This window comes from Cyprinus carpio, unplaced genomic scaffold (assembly GCF_018340385.1).
Source record: "Cyprinus carpio isolate SPL01 unplaced genomic scaffold, ASM1834038v1 S000006585, whole genome shotgun sequence".
In the NCBI taxonomy this organism is placed as follows: Eukaryota; Metazoa; Chordata; class Actinopteri; order Cypriniformes; family Cyprinidae; genus Cyprinus; species Cyprinus carpio.
In genome coordinates, this window is record NW_024879238.1 from 3,126,769 (window position 1) to 3,141,057 (window position 14,289).

General features: G+C 41.4%; 1 long non-coding RNA gene across 1 annotated transcript; it reads left to right on the plus strand.

The window, feature by feature from the left end:
• Window positions 1–1,292: 1,292 nt before the first annotated feature.
• LOC122144077 lies at window positions 1,293–4,725 on the plus strand. Its single transcript, XR_006159514.1, has 3 exons — window positions 1,293–1,354; window positions 4,365–4,533; window positions 4,688–4,725. It is a non-coding gene; the product is annotated as an uncharacterized LOC122144077 (long non-coding RNA).
• The last annotated feature ends 9,564 nt before the right edge of the window (window positions 4,726–14,289 follow it).

Here is a 14,289-nt window from a genome sequence, read left to right on the forward strand (position 1 = left end):
CTAGAGAACACCATGCTGGCTGAAGTGGTGGAGAAAACTGAAGAAATGACTGAACTTCCTGCTGGACTAACTTTACGCTGGACGCTGGAGATGGTGAGTGTGACGTCCTGTACTGGAAGAAAATACAAGCCGTCAAGTCCTGTCTGCTGTGTCTGACCTCTTACTGCCCCAGAATCACCTTGAACAACATGAGAGTTTTTCGTTAAAGGAAAAGAAACACACTTTGACTGAAGCCACTGGACAACTGCAGGAGATGATCTTGCCCTATGAACATGAGAACACAGCTGGAAAGTACGTGTATCACTGACCAACATTGCATTTGTGTGCTGTGTATGAATATGAACATAAAAACCACCACACTCTTATCAGCTGCAGCACAGAGAACAGAATACAGGTATGAGCTTAAAAACGAGACTCTGATGAATAATACTGACACTTGTTCATTTGTGCTTCGCATAGTGCATTGAACTTTACAGAAAAATATGGTGAAAAATCATTGTAAATGGTGTTAATCGAGACGATAGAGCAAACAATTAATGAATGATAGTTTCATCCAGTTCTTTAAAACATCAAGGCATGAAGCCTCGTTAAGCATGCAATGGACAGATAAAACATATTCTCTTCAGTTTTCATCTGTCCTGAATCCAGATGATAATAACATCAGTTTATTTTTTGTATCGATGCTGCAGCTCCATTACACAGCAGAAACACTGAGGTTAAAGCTCTATGTCATGATAATTTCCACTTTTCTGATACTTAAAGAGCTCCTTATGCTTCATGTTAATTCGTGGGGATGATGGTGGTAACTGATCAGTTCCTCTATAGTCCTAAACCACCCAGTACTCCACATTTAGTAGGGAGTCATATGAAAAATGATTATGCAACATTTACTGTTATTCATTTGGACTTCAGCAGAAACATGTGAAGGAGATGCAGAAGATGTTCCAGCAGAGAATCCAGCAGAGAGAGAAAGATCTCCAGCAGCAGAGAGAGACTGTGGAGTCTCATAAGGCGAGTCTGGAGACGAAAAGAGAAGTTTGACTCGCCTCTCAGTCTGGACTCTCATCTTTCAGTCCCTCTGAAGCTCACTGTGTGATTGTGATGTGTGTCTAACAGCGCTCTGCACAGACAGAAGTGAAGGACAGTGAGAAGATCTTTACTGAGTCTCATCCGCTCCATTGAGAGAATAAGCCGCTCTGAGCTGATACGACTGATCAGAGATCAGGAAAAGACTGCAGTGAGTCGAGCTGAAGGACGACTGGAGCGACTGGAGAAGGAGATCAGTGATCTGAGGAGGAGAGACGCTGAGCTGGAGCAGCTTTCACACACACAAGATCACATCCAGTTCCTGCAGGTAACACAGATCTACAACAACATTATCATAGTGGACTTGAGCAGATTCCTGGTCTGACTTTTGTTTGATTTTTTTTTAGAATCTGCTTCCTCTTTCTGTCATCTTTTTAATGGCTTTTTATTTTATATATTTTAATTATAAAAAAATTTTAAAGGGGTCATATGATGCGATTTCAAGTTTTCCTTTGTCTTTGGAGTGTCTTTGGAGTGAAGCTGTTTGTGTGCATAGATAAGATACCTAAAGTTGCAAAGACTAAAGTCTCAAACCCAAAGAGATATTCTTTATAAAGTTAAGGACTCGACCATGCCCTCCTAAAACACCCAACTCGTTTTAAACACGCCCCCACAGGTCCTACGTCACTGTGGTGGGACAATTTGCATAACACCGCCAGCTTTTCCTTAGCAAATCTACTCAAACCCTACCACTGAAGATCTGTTGACTTGTGAATTAACATTTAGGTCAAGTCATCCAAATTAGTTTACTACAAAGTTCTCATATAACACAGCAAAAAATTGTGGCGTTCATGTGATGTAACGAATATGAGAAAAATGTAGCTGATGCTGTGAAAGAGCTGGATGAGCTGAGCTACTAAAGATAAGTCAACAAGAACTGCACACATTTGATATTAGTACAGGTTATTGGGTGAAGTATGGGGGCTCATGAGTTCCCTTTCGATATGGTTTACTCACATTGCATTAACTTAATGCTACGGGGAAACTCAGGTTCTCTGAAATACTGAATCCTGATTTGATAACGTTCGTGTAGCTGCACAAACAAATGGCATTTCAGCTTGCCAAAACAGGCGAGGCAGTCTGCCTATACAAGTCTGCGTTGAATGCCATTCATCAGAATCTTTTTCCTTCGGCACGAAGATCATCTCCTTGCTGGCTTCTAAGAAAGAAGAATAAAGAAGGTTACTACTTGCCATAGAAAAGCCCCGGTAGCAGAGAGATGCTTCACTCAAGCAGCGCATCTTGCAGTTTCCACTATATAAGAGCAAATTTTTTAGCGCTGTTTGTTACAAAATGTCACGCCACAAGTGTGGTACATGCAGGGCTCGCTCACCTGCATGCTCTGGACGACACAGTGACTGTGTCACTTGCCTGGGCTGCACCCACGCTGAAGCAGTGCTCACCAAGACGGACTGCTCTCACTGCGAGAGCATGATTCTCACCTCACTCACCCCCTCCCCCCCGGCCTGCCCACCCCTCCCCTTGTCAGAAGAGAGGCCTGGTCTCTTTTGCTGTATCCAAGTAGGATCTGCTGACGATGTCACTGCCAGCTTTTGATGCTGAAGATCTGTCAGGCTCCGTGGAAGCCTACACTGCAAAAAATGCTCATCTTAGTATTTTTGTTGTTTCTAGTCAAAATATCTCAAAAATTCTCAAATCAAGATGCATTTACTAGATAAGCAGAATGACATAAGATATTTAGTCTTGTTTTCTGGAGGAAAGAGATTTTTCTTCTGCATTTTGCTTAATACAAGTAAAATCATCTAAAAACAAGACAAAAAAATTAAGTAAAAATCAGCCTTTTGCAGTTTACATTTATGGGCCAACAATGGCAGCCTCTGCAGCTTCCAATAAGGATCATCAACATTTCAGAGGCCAAATCACAATCTACTAACTACGCCTTTATGCCCTCAAACGTGGTCCATATTTCTTTTAACTTGTGACGTATTGTCCTCTATACAGGAGCTGCTGGATAAGGGGAGCACTCCTTCCATGCTCAATGTATACATGGTGGCCATCATAGCAAACACTCTTTCCTGCTGACTGGATGGCAATGAAAGCATGAGTTAGTCATGAACTTCTTGTAGGGGGCCAGGCGACTGAATCCCACCTTGCCCTCATACCATTCCCACCTGGTCTCTATCCACAGTCCTCAGGGCTCATTGAAGCCCTCCATTTGAGCAACTACAGTAAGAGAATTGGGACCCCTTTCACTTAACACTGCCCTCCTGCTGGCTTCAGTGTCGGCAAGTGATCTGTGGGCGATTTGTAAGCATTTTCGGTGAGTGATTTTTTCTGCCATGAGTGTGGGCCAAGGAATGTCTACGTGCCTAAAGTGCTTTCCACTCTGTTCACAGGTTATTACCTCTCAGCTCTTTTTGCTGAGTGCTTTGTTGTGTGCTTCAGGGGCAACTTTAAAGGGCTGCAGGTTTATTATCTACTATCCAGTGGGATAATCTTTTGCATCTTAACTGGCATTTGGGACTGTTCACATATAGCGTCTTTTGTGAGCTCAAGTTCGTTATTTCAAATGTAAACGTGCGCCAGATGCGCTCATAATAGAAGCAACGTGGTCACGACGCAACCACAGGTCAGGTGACAAGAACCAACCAATCAGCTTCATCCTTTCCTGTAACAACATTGAAATCTCAGCCAAGATTCAGGTGACAAGAACCAACCAATCATCTACATCATTCCCTTCAACAAAATTAAAAAACCATCCAATAGCGATTATTTGATCTAACGCGATTATTGTGGATAGCCCTTTTAAAAATAAATTTAGTAGTAGAGCTACTGCAAACGATTTTTTAGTGCTGCAAATCTATCCTTTGCTGAAACTACTTATTCAAGGAGAGCGCAGGTCATGGTTGCTCAGCAACGCAGATGCCTCTGGAGCGCAAGTGCCCGAGCGATTTGAAAAAAGCAGAAAAACGGCGCGCCAAAGCAGTTTCCATGCGTTTTAGGCACGACATGTGACCAGCCCCTTAAAATGCAAAGATTATCCGCAATTATTAACGCAATGTGAAGTGAACCGCATCAAAGGGAATTACTAATATAACCTCGGTACCCCCTGAGATAACAGGAATAAGCACTGCATAGTCGATGCTGTCACTTATGTATATATGCAGATGTCCCCACATTTATCAAATCAGGCGTCAGTATATCAGAGAAAACTGAGTTTCCCATAGTCCGGAGCATTTAGCCAATTTTTGTTCCTGTTGTCGCAGAGAACCAAGGTTACATTAATTACCGGAGCATTTTATTTCTGTTTTCTATAGAGTTTCCAGTCTCTCACAGCACCTCCTGAGTCTACAGACAGTGGAAATGGAAATGACAATCCTTCCAGTTCCCTCTTCTCTTTTGATGGCCTGAGAGAATCTGTCCGTCAGCTGAGAGACAAACTGCAGGATTTCTGCAAAGAAGAGATTAAAAAGATCTCTGACAGAGGTAACGTCATGGAGATTCATCTGCTCTCAGAAATGAGTTCATCACCTCATGATATCGTGTAGAACATCATATAAGAAATGTCTTAGGAATGGATGCAGGAATCATTTTCTCTTGGCATGAGAATCACACTGTTCATGTCTGTTGATTTCCACAGTCACATTCACCAACACTTCCCAAAACCAAAAAACAACTCCCAAAAATTAAACACAAAAAAAACGAGCAGAAAAACTCACTGAGTGTGTTCATGTTCTACCTGTAAAGGTGAAATAAGAACTTTCATAATTGATGATGTTAATGATGATTTGCTCAGGATATCTGGTAAGCTGTAATGAGACACTGATGATATACTGAACGTGAAGAGTTGAGCTACATAAAAAGATTAAAGGGATTCATAATTCCTTACTCTGATTTGTTTTTATCTCTATCAGATTCCCATCTGCTCACTCTGGATCTGAACACAATGAATAAACATCTCTGTCTGTCTGAGAGCAACAGAGTGATTGCTAACACTGACAAAGCGCAGCTGTATCCTGATCATCCTGACAGATTTGATCAGTGGTTTCAGGTGTTTTGTAGAGAGAGAGTGTGTGGACGCTGTTACTGGGAGATTGAGTGGAGTGGTGATGTGTTTATATCAGTGTCATATAAGAGCATCATCAGGAAGGGATTGGGCAAGGAGTGTGTGTTTGGACGTAATGCTAAGTCCTGGAGTCTGATCTGCACTCCCTCCAGATATTCATTCATACACAATAACATTGAGACTGAACTCCCTGAAGTGTCCAGCCATAGAATAGGAGTGTTTGTGGATCCCAGTGCAGGAACTCTGTCCTTCTACAGCATCTCTGACACAATGAGCCTCATCCACACAGTCCAGACCACATTCACTCAGCCGCTCTACCCTGGGTTTAGGGTTGGTTCTGGGTCATCAGTGAAACTTTGTTAATGAATGAGAGATTCTACCCATAATGCTTTAAGCTGCATGATAAATCAATAACAGTGAGATGTTACCGAGTGTCCTATTTTTTTTTCATTACATTAATATAAAGATGAACTTCTGTCACTGAACTATCTATTTGAGAAAAGCCGTACCTATGCCTCTGTGTTTTTATTGTGGTGTCACATTGTCTAAACTGTTTTTTGTGTTTCAGTAGGCTTTTATGTTGTTCGTAGATGTACTTAACATAATTCACAAAATCTAATTCCACCTGTAATTCAGTTTTGTGATGGTATAAAAGAAATATCCCCTAGGAATTACGTTTTGTTATGTGACCAGAAACCCAATAAAAATCATGATAATATCTTTAAGTATCAGGTGATCTTTTCTAATGACCCAACTTTACTAAGTTATTACCATCGCCAAAACACAACAAAACAACATCAAACCAACACCAAAAATCCAAATTAAAGTTCATGATCGTTCCATCCACAAATTTAGATATGTAGTCCTCCTTCTCCCATTTGAACTTCTCTCTGCTGACCACACCCTTTTTTTCATCATCATCTTTTATGATTTTCATTCAAATAAATAATAAGGATACATTAGTATAATGACTTGGTCTGAAAATCTGTTATTTATTTACTTATTCGTTTTGTTGAAAGTGATAAAGTGAAAGAAAAAAAACTGACAGCATCAGAGTGTAATGATTTGTTACAACATGAAAATACATATGAAAGCACATATTCTATTAGAGGTGGGGACAAGTCACACATGGTCAAGTCCAAGCAAGTTTCAAGTCTTAACCATCAAGTCTTGAGTCAAGTCTCAAGTCACAGTTCAAATAAATCAAGCAAGTCAAGGGTTCACCTTAAGCAAGTCAAGTCGAGTCCTAAAAAGTTTCAAGTCAAGTCACAGAATTAAAATAGAGGTAAATTTTTTCGATACATATTTATTTTTGCACAGAAAAGATTAAATTGTATACATTTATTATGTATCTTATTCATTATACATTTGCTATATATGAATCATAATGCATATCGTGCTACATTGATATCTGAAAATAAAATTAAATTGTGTTGTTTACACAAAACGTTTCGAGTTGTATCCAGTCTAAGATGTATAATCCAATCTAATTCAATTTAATTGAAACGGTCTAAAATGTGTTGCATTTACAGAAAATAAGGTTTGCCAAGACAATGGCACTAAGCTGTGAATGATGGGCCGCATAATAATCCCCCCATGACTGAACACACGCTCGACAGGTGCGCTTGAAGCAGGTACAGCTAATACCCTAATTGCGATTTGGAACAGTGAAGGCATTTTCTCCTTGTTCTCCTTGTTCATTCCCCAAAACAAAAGGCAGTTCTGGCCTTCACAATTATCTAGGTGATGGTTGAGCTGGGCAGCAGGGCTGAAATGTGGTGGATTTCTTCTGCTTGTTGTGGTATAAGAACAGCCCAGTTTCATCCCTTTGATTTGCTCTTCTTCATCAACTTGGACAACTTTTGCCTGCTGTCGTCTAGACCTGCACGCACCGCCTCAACTGCCCCCTGGCTGTCCGATGTTCTCCGTGAACATCGCTCTAAAACTCAGGGCTGCAGAGAGGAAATGGCATAAATCAGGAAACTCTACTGACCTCAGTGTGTATCAGTCTCCTCCTCTTTTCCTTCTCTGCAATGTCTTCGCTGCTGAAACATCATACTACCACAACAAAATTGGCAGCTGTTGTGACGCTCGGACACTCTTCAAAACTTTCTCTTCTCTTCTTAATCCGTCTCCACCTCCTCATCCATCAACTCTTACAGCTGACGACTTTGTCTTACAGCTGACGACACATTAGCTTTCCACCACAGTGTCAAGTCTTGAGGTGATGGTTCTGTGGCTCACTGCAGTATCTTTTTTGTCCATAATGGAGAGAAAGTGAATGAAGTGCTTGTTGTCAGTGATAGACAGGGGCATGTTGCAATTAATGATCAGATCAGATATTATTGCTTCAATAATGGCTTTTTGTCGAGGGTGGCTGACTGGATATGTAGTAGTCTGGGGCACAATGAACTGTGATGTGGGCGGCTGCTTTAGATCACTGCAGTGTATCTTGGATTTGAGATATTCATCATATCTGCATGGATTAAAAAAAAATACAAAACCAAACAGGGAAAACTGTAAACACTAACATTAATTGTAAACATTAAAACATTTATTTTCGTATGCACAAACATATACTGTAATTTAAGGAAAATCTATTGTAAATATAAATTAATTTAAGTGATGATCATTTACTGTGATTGTATGCACGTAAAGTTTGGTTCCAGCAGTCACACAAAGTATTTACATTTCTGTGTCTATGTAAACTGAAAATGTATGTAAGTTACTGATAGAATGTTAAACTTAAGCATGTATAAGGGGTATTAATAACCTTATAAACTAATTATTGAAAACTGCCTAATATGTAATTACGCTGTCAATTTAGATTCTTATCTGTATGACCAAAATAAAAAAAAACGTACAAATGTTTAGGTGCTAGTGATCACATCGGCGCCTCCATGTTAGCCTGTCATGCAGTATGGTATAAAGCACAATGCTTTTTAGTTTCCACACTCAGTCCACACAAACACTTGAAAATGCGCACATTTAATACAGACATTATAGCCTACATGTAATATAGAGCAGCCCGCTCATTTTAAGATGCCCATCAACATTAAAATTCAGCCTACGCCACTGTTATAGCCAAATTCCCCAATACATGAATTTACGAGATGTATCAGTGATGATACTGGTCACATTTCTAATAAGAAAAAAACATAATATGCGACCAAGGCCAAATTATGACAAACAGAAAAGATAATTCATTACATTAGTAATCGTTATAGATCTTAGTGAAACTGACCATAAAGAGATGACTTTCTTACCTTTCCTTGTGGTTCTTGAAATGTCAAATGAAATTTGACGTTGTGGTTGTCGTGTCGGATATTCTTGCGTTACATATTTTGCATCTGGCAATCTTTTTTTATTGGTAAGGTCCAGTTCAAAGCCAAACGAGACTACTTGTGGAGCTCGACTACTGTCTGCCATGTTTGGCGTGGTTTGAATTGTGCAGCATTAAAGGCACAGACGCTGATCAGTGGTGCTGACGTCACAATATTTTTTTTTTTTAATGAATTTTATTGCTGTTTGTTTATTATAAGTTCAAGTCATTGTCGAGTCTTCCACTTCAAGTCAAGTCAAGTCTCAAGTAACTTGTTCTCAAGTCAAAGTCATTTTCATACTTTAATCAAGCAAGTCGCAAGTCCTGAAAATTGTGACTCGAGTCAGACTCGAGTCAAGTCATGTGACTCAAGTCCCCCACCTCTGTATTCTATACTACAGTATTCTTATACCTATTCATCAAAAAATGCATTCTCTTTGTTTATTTTTTTCTTCATATTTTCTTGCATGTTTTGTCTATTTTTTAACTGCTTTTAGGAACACAAACATGAAATTGAATGGAATGTAGTGTTTCCATGTGTCTAAAAGACACAGCAATGTGTACATATATCTAACGTCATGTGTGAGAAATCATGTTGTGTGTGTGGTCTATATTGCAGTGTGACATAATATGTTAGTGACAATTAGAGAGAAAACAGTCGTGAATATATAAAACAGATAAAGACAGCAATAGACACACAGACTGTATATACACAAACTATAGGAGAGGAAAGAATTTGTGCGACAGCAGAGAGAAAGATATGTCAAACGTAACACAGAACAAAAAGTGTTCCATGTCAGTATGTAAGAAAGACAAAGAGACAGACCACAAAACTACTTACATGACATTTGACATCATAAAACCAACAAAAGATTACAATTCAATAAATGTCCATTGACATTACTGATTCTTATACCTGCTAGTTCTTCCTAAATTCTGCATTACCACTACATCCACTATATCTTCATCTAACTCTTGGTCCACAACTGTAGCAATTGCGTCCTTGTGCTCCTTAGAGATTGCAGGTACTTCACCCTCATTTGAATCTTCAGTTATTTCTCTCACCATTGAGACTGAAGCTACTTCTTGCTGTACAGAGCCTGTACCTGGTGCTTCTTCCTGAATAGACGCTGTCGATGTATCAATTGCTGTTTTCTCTAGAGAAACGACAGTTGTTTTGTGTTTTTATTTAGCATTTTTCTATGCTCAAACAGCCTGCTGCTCTTCACATCTTGGCTGTATGCAAGTAAGTGCAAAAGTTTCTCATCATCCAAATACCGTTTCAGCACAAGTTTGACTTCATCTTCACCAAAACTGCCTGCTAGGGACACATTCCCTTTTGCAATAGTTACGACCTGAGTCTGGTAGGGTCGGTTGTGTGTGTGTGGTGTGTGCGCGGCGTGTGTGATTTCGTACTTTGGATTCCATTACCACAACCCAGTCTTATTATGCCCTGTTAAGGTCTTTTCTACTACCCCTAGGCGCGGGGCGTAATAATTGGGGGCTCGTCCAATTCTATTTTTTAAAAAAAAAAAATGTAATTCGTTCGATGCGAATTAAAAGGTTCGCGGCTCTGCTGGTGAGTACAATCTGTATACATTCTATATTTTGATTCTTTGAACGGCATTTTTCATGGGTGGTGGGGAAGTGTAAGGTTGTTTTAGATGGAGTTTAGCATAGAAGCATTTAAGCAGGATCCTTCGCGTGAGCTCTTGGAGTCGTGTCGAAAGACTGATTTGTATTTGGTCGCTGACTTCTATAGTGTTCCGGCTATAAAAACTGCTAGGAAGAAAGTTGTACGAGACGTAATTGAGGCGGCGTTAATACAGCAGGGTATTTTGGAGCCTAGACCGAACGTTGAGGTATGTAAATAGTGAAAAAAAAGCGGAGACAGGAGTGGAAGTTAATACTGAAGCTCCAGAGTCCGATCCTATGTTGCGTTCACTTAGCGGCGTGAACTCGGATGATTTTGAGGCTGGCTATTCATTTAAAGCAGTTAGATCTGGAGATTAAACGTCAGGAACATACTACTCAGCTTCTGCGTTTTAGGCAATGCGAGTTAGAGACGCAAGCTGGCAGTCGTTCGTTGGGGCTAGTGAAAACTCAGATGCCACTTTCTACTCCTCCCAATGTTGGTAACTCTCCACCTGTTTGCGTCTTTGTCTGGGACCCCTAACTTAGATGATTTTGATGTTAGTCGTCATCTCACTTTGGTGCCCGTATTTCGGGATAATGAGGTGGACTCGTACTTTGGCGCATTTGAGCGTATAGCTTCTGCGTTGCGCTGGCCGAGAGAGGCTTGGCCTCTCATGATACAGTGCAAGTTAAGTGGAAAAGCCCAGGAGATTTGCTCCACTCTGTCTGTTAGTGACAGCTTGGATTATGATAAATTGGAAAAATGCTGTGTTAAAGGCTTATGAACTAGTGCCAGAAGCCTATAGGCAAAAGTTTCGCTCACATGTTAAAGTTGCCGGTCAAACTTACGTGGAGTACGCTCGGGAGAAGAACGTGCTTTTTGATAGATGGTGTAGTTCCAGCAGAGTCGCTAACTTAGAACAACTTCGTGAGTTAATGTTGATTGAGGATTTTAAAAACTCGTTGCCGGACAAAATTGTTGTTTATTTGAACGAAAAGAAAGTTTGTACCCTTGCTGAGGCTGCCGTTTGTGGCAGACGAGTTTACTTTGACTCACAAAAATCTGTTTGCCGCACGTCGTGAAACATATTCTGCTATGCCTTTGGAGAGGAGCGTTAAAGTTTCGAAATCACCTAAGCCAGTCATACCTGTCGAAGCTCGTAAATGCTTTTACTGCCATGAGCTTGGCCATTTGATTGTGACGTGTCCTTCATTAAAAAAAAAAACAGGGGAAGTCAACTAAAAGTGTCGGTTTTGGAGTCCATAAGATTGGGTGATCAACTTAATCCGGATATTGATGCAGCGTATGATCCTTTTGTGTGTGAGGGAGTGATTTCTCTTTAGTGGATCTGAAGAAGATTTGGTTCCTGTAACCATGTTGCGTGATACAGGGGCTAATCAATCGTTCGTCTTAGCTAGGGCGCTGCCATTCTCTGAGAAAAGTTATTGCGGTTCCGATGTTCTTATTCAAGGGATTGAATTGGGTGTGTTGAAGGTACCGTTGCATAACGTGTACATTCGATCCGGGTTAGTAACAGGCTTTGTAAAGTTGGCAGTACGTCATGAGTTACCTGTAAGTGGTGTTGCATTAATTGTAGGTAACGATTTAGAGCCGGGAAAAGGTACTTCCAATCGAGTTAGCATCAGAAAATCCTGTGTTTGATTCTGTTATTTCCGGTGAGTTAGCATCAGAATTTCCTTCGGGTTTTTTACGGCGTGTGTAGTTACACGCGCTCAAGCGCAGTAAGTTTGGTGATTCGTTGGTCTTTCGGATACCTTCATGGCCACCGAGGGTAGAGCGAAAATTGAGCGTTCTGTGGTAACATCTGAGTTGCCCGACCTTGAGGCGCTGTCTATGAGTAATGGTGCTGAAATGGACTCGGCTGAGTTGTCGCTGGTCCACTGGATAAGGTTCTGATCTCTGCTGAACAGCAGAAAGACCCTTCTTTATTGGGCTGCAGGAAAAGGGCCGGTAACTCTTACGGACATTGAAGGTAAATCAGTGGGGATATTTTTGGGACAGTGACGTGTTGAAGAGAAAGTGGACTCCAGCAGGTCGGATGGTTTAAGTTGGGATACGGTTTACCAGCTCGTGGTACCGAAAATGTTTACGTCAACCAGGTTTTGAGCGTAGCTCATGATAATGTTGCTGGCCATTTGGGAATTACTAAAAACATATTATCGAATCTTACGTTATTTTTTTCTGGCCTGGTATTAAATCTGATGTGATGTGGTGCAGTATTGTCGTTCGTGTCACGTTTGCCAGTTGTAGGAAAGCCTAATCAATCATCCGTCCGGCACCTCTTCAACCTATTCCTGTTTTGGGAGAACCTTTTGCTCGGATAATCTTGGACTGTGTTGGGGCCGTTACCGCGAACTAGAGCGGGGCATGTCTATTTGCTTACGCTCATGTGCACGACTACTCGCTATCCAGAGGCGGGGTACCGTTACGCTCCTTAAAAGGCGAAAGCTGTTGTGAGAGCGCTGGTTACGTTTTTCTCTACTTTTGGGTTTTCCTAAAGTGATCCAAACGGACCAGGGGACTAATTTCATGTCTCGACTGTTTAAACAGGTATTGTCTCAACTGAAGATTACGCATGTCACGTCTAGCCCGTACCGACCTGAGACGCAGGGAGCGCTCGAAAGGTTTCATCAAACCTTAAAGTCCATGTTGAGTAAATACTGTGTCGAGTCAGGAAAGGATTGGGATGAAGGGCTGCCTTTACTTATGTTTGCTGTCCGTGAGACCGTTCAGGAGTCGCTGGGTTTAGCCCGGCGGAATTGGTTTTTGGGCACACGGTGAGGGGCCCACTCAAGATGCTGAAAGAGAACTGGCTATCTGAACAGCAATCCGAGTGTAATCTGCTGAATTATGTCGGTTCTTTTCGGGAGCGACTGCACGATGCTTGTAAACTGGCTCAGGCTGCTTTGGAGAGTACGCAGACAAAAATGAAAAAGACGTTTTGACAAGACTGCTGTGGTTCGTTCATTCTCTGAGGGGATAAAGTTCTAGTTTTATTGCCGGTTCAGGGTGCTGCGCTGCAAGCTAAATTCTCTGGTCCGTACGTCGTTGACAAGAAGCTAAGTGACACGAATTATGTTATTCGAACTCCCGAGCGACGGAGGAAATCCCGTGTGTGTCACGTAAATATGCTGAAGTTGTATGTTGGTCGTGAGGAAGGTGAGGAGTCAAAAAGCTCCGTTATCATTCCTGTCGCTTTGGCTGTGTCTGTTTCTGACAGCGATGTTGACGAAGATGGGTTGAGCTTGCATAATACCCTAAGTCTCGGGTGAAAAACTGAATAACTCTATGGTCCTGGAGAATTTGAATTCTCAACTGGTACATTTATCTGACCCTCAACGAAATGATATCATTAAGATAATTAATTCTTCTTTGGGGCTGTTTTCAGATATCCCTACTCGTACTCAAGTTTTGGAACACGATATTGATGTAGGTGACCACTTCACCCATTAAGCAAAGTGCTTACAGAGTGAACCCCGTTAACGTAAAATCATGGAAGCTGAGGTAAAGTATCTTGTTGAGAACGGTCTCGCAGTTCCGAGTTCCAGCGCCTGGAGTTCCCCCGGTTTTTATTGGTTCCTAAATCTGACGGCACACACGATTTTGCACGGATTACCGGAAAGTAAATGCCGTGACAAAACCATATTCGTTCCCCCTCCCCGCTCATGGAGGATTGCATTGAATAAGGTAGGCTCTGCGCGCTTCGTCACAAAATTAGATCTGCTTAAGGGATACTGGCAAGTTCCCTTGACGGAGCGTGCGGCCGAAATATCTGCCTTTGTTACGCCGGATGATTTCTTGAATTACAGGGTGATGGCGTTTGGTTGCGCAACGCTCCCGGCTACCTTTCAACGCTTGATGAATAAAGTGCTGAAGGGGGTTCAATAGCTGTAAGGCTTACTTGGATGACATCGTGATTTTTCGAATACACGGGATGAACACCTGAAAACTTTGAGTATTGTGTTTGATCGCTTGCTAAAGTCATCTCTTACACTTAATTTAGTTAAGTGTGAGTTCGGTAAAGCGACTGTTACCTACCTGGGGAAACGGGTGGGACAGGGTCAAGTTCGACCTGTTGCCCTTAAGAGTGCAAGCTATTGTGGAGTTTGCAGTGCCCCGTACGAAACGTGAACTCAGAAGATTTTTGGGCATGACTGGTTATTATCGGGGCTTTTGTAAAAACTTCTCAGATGTTGT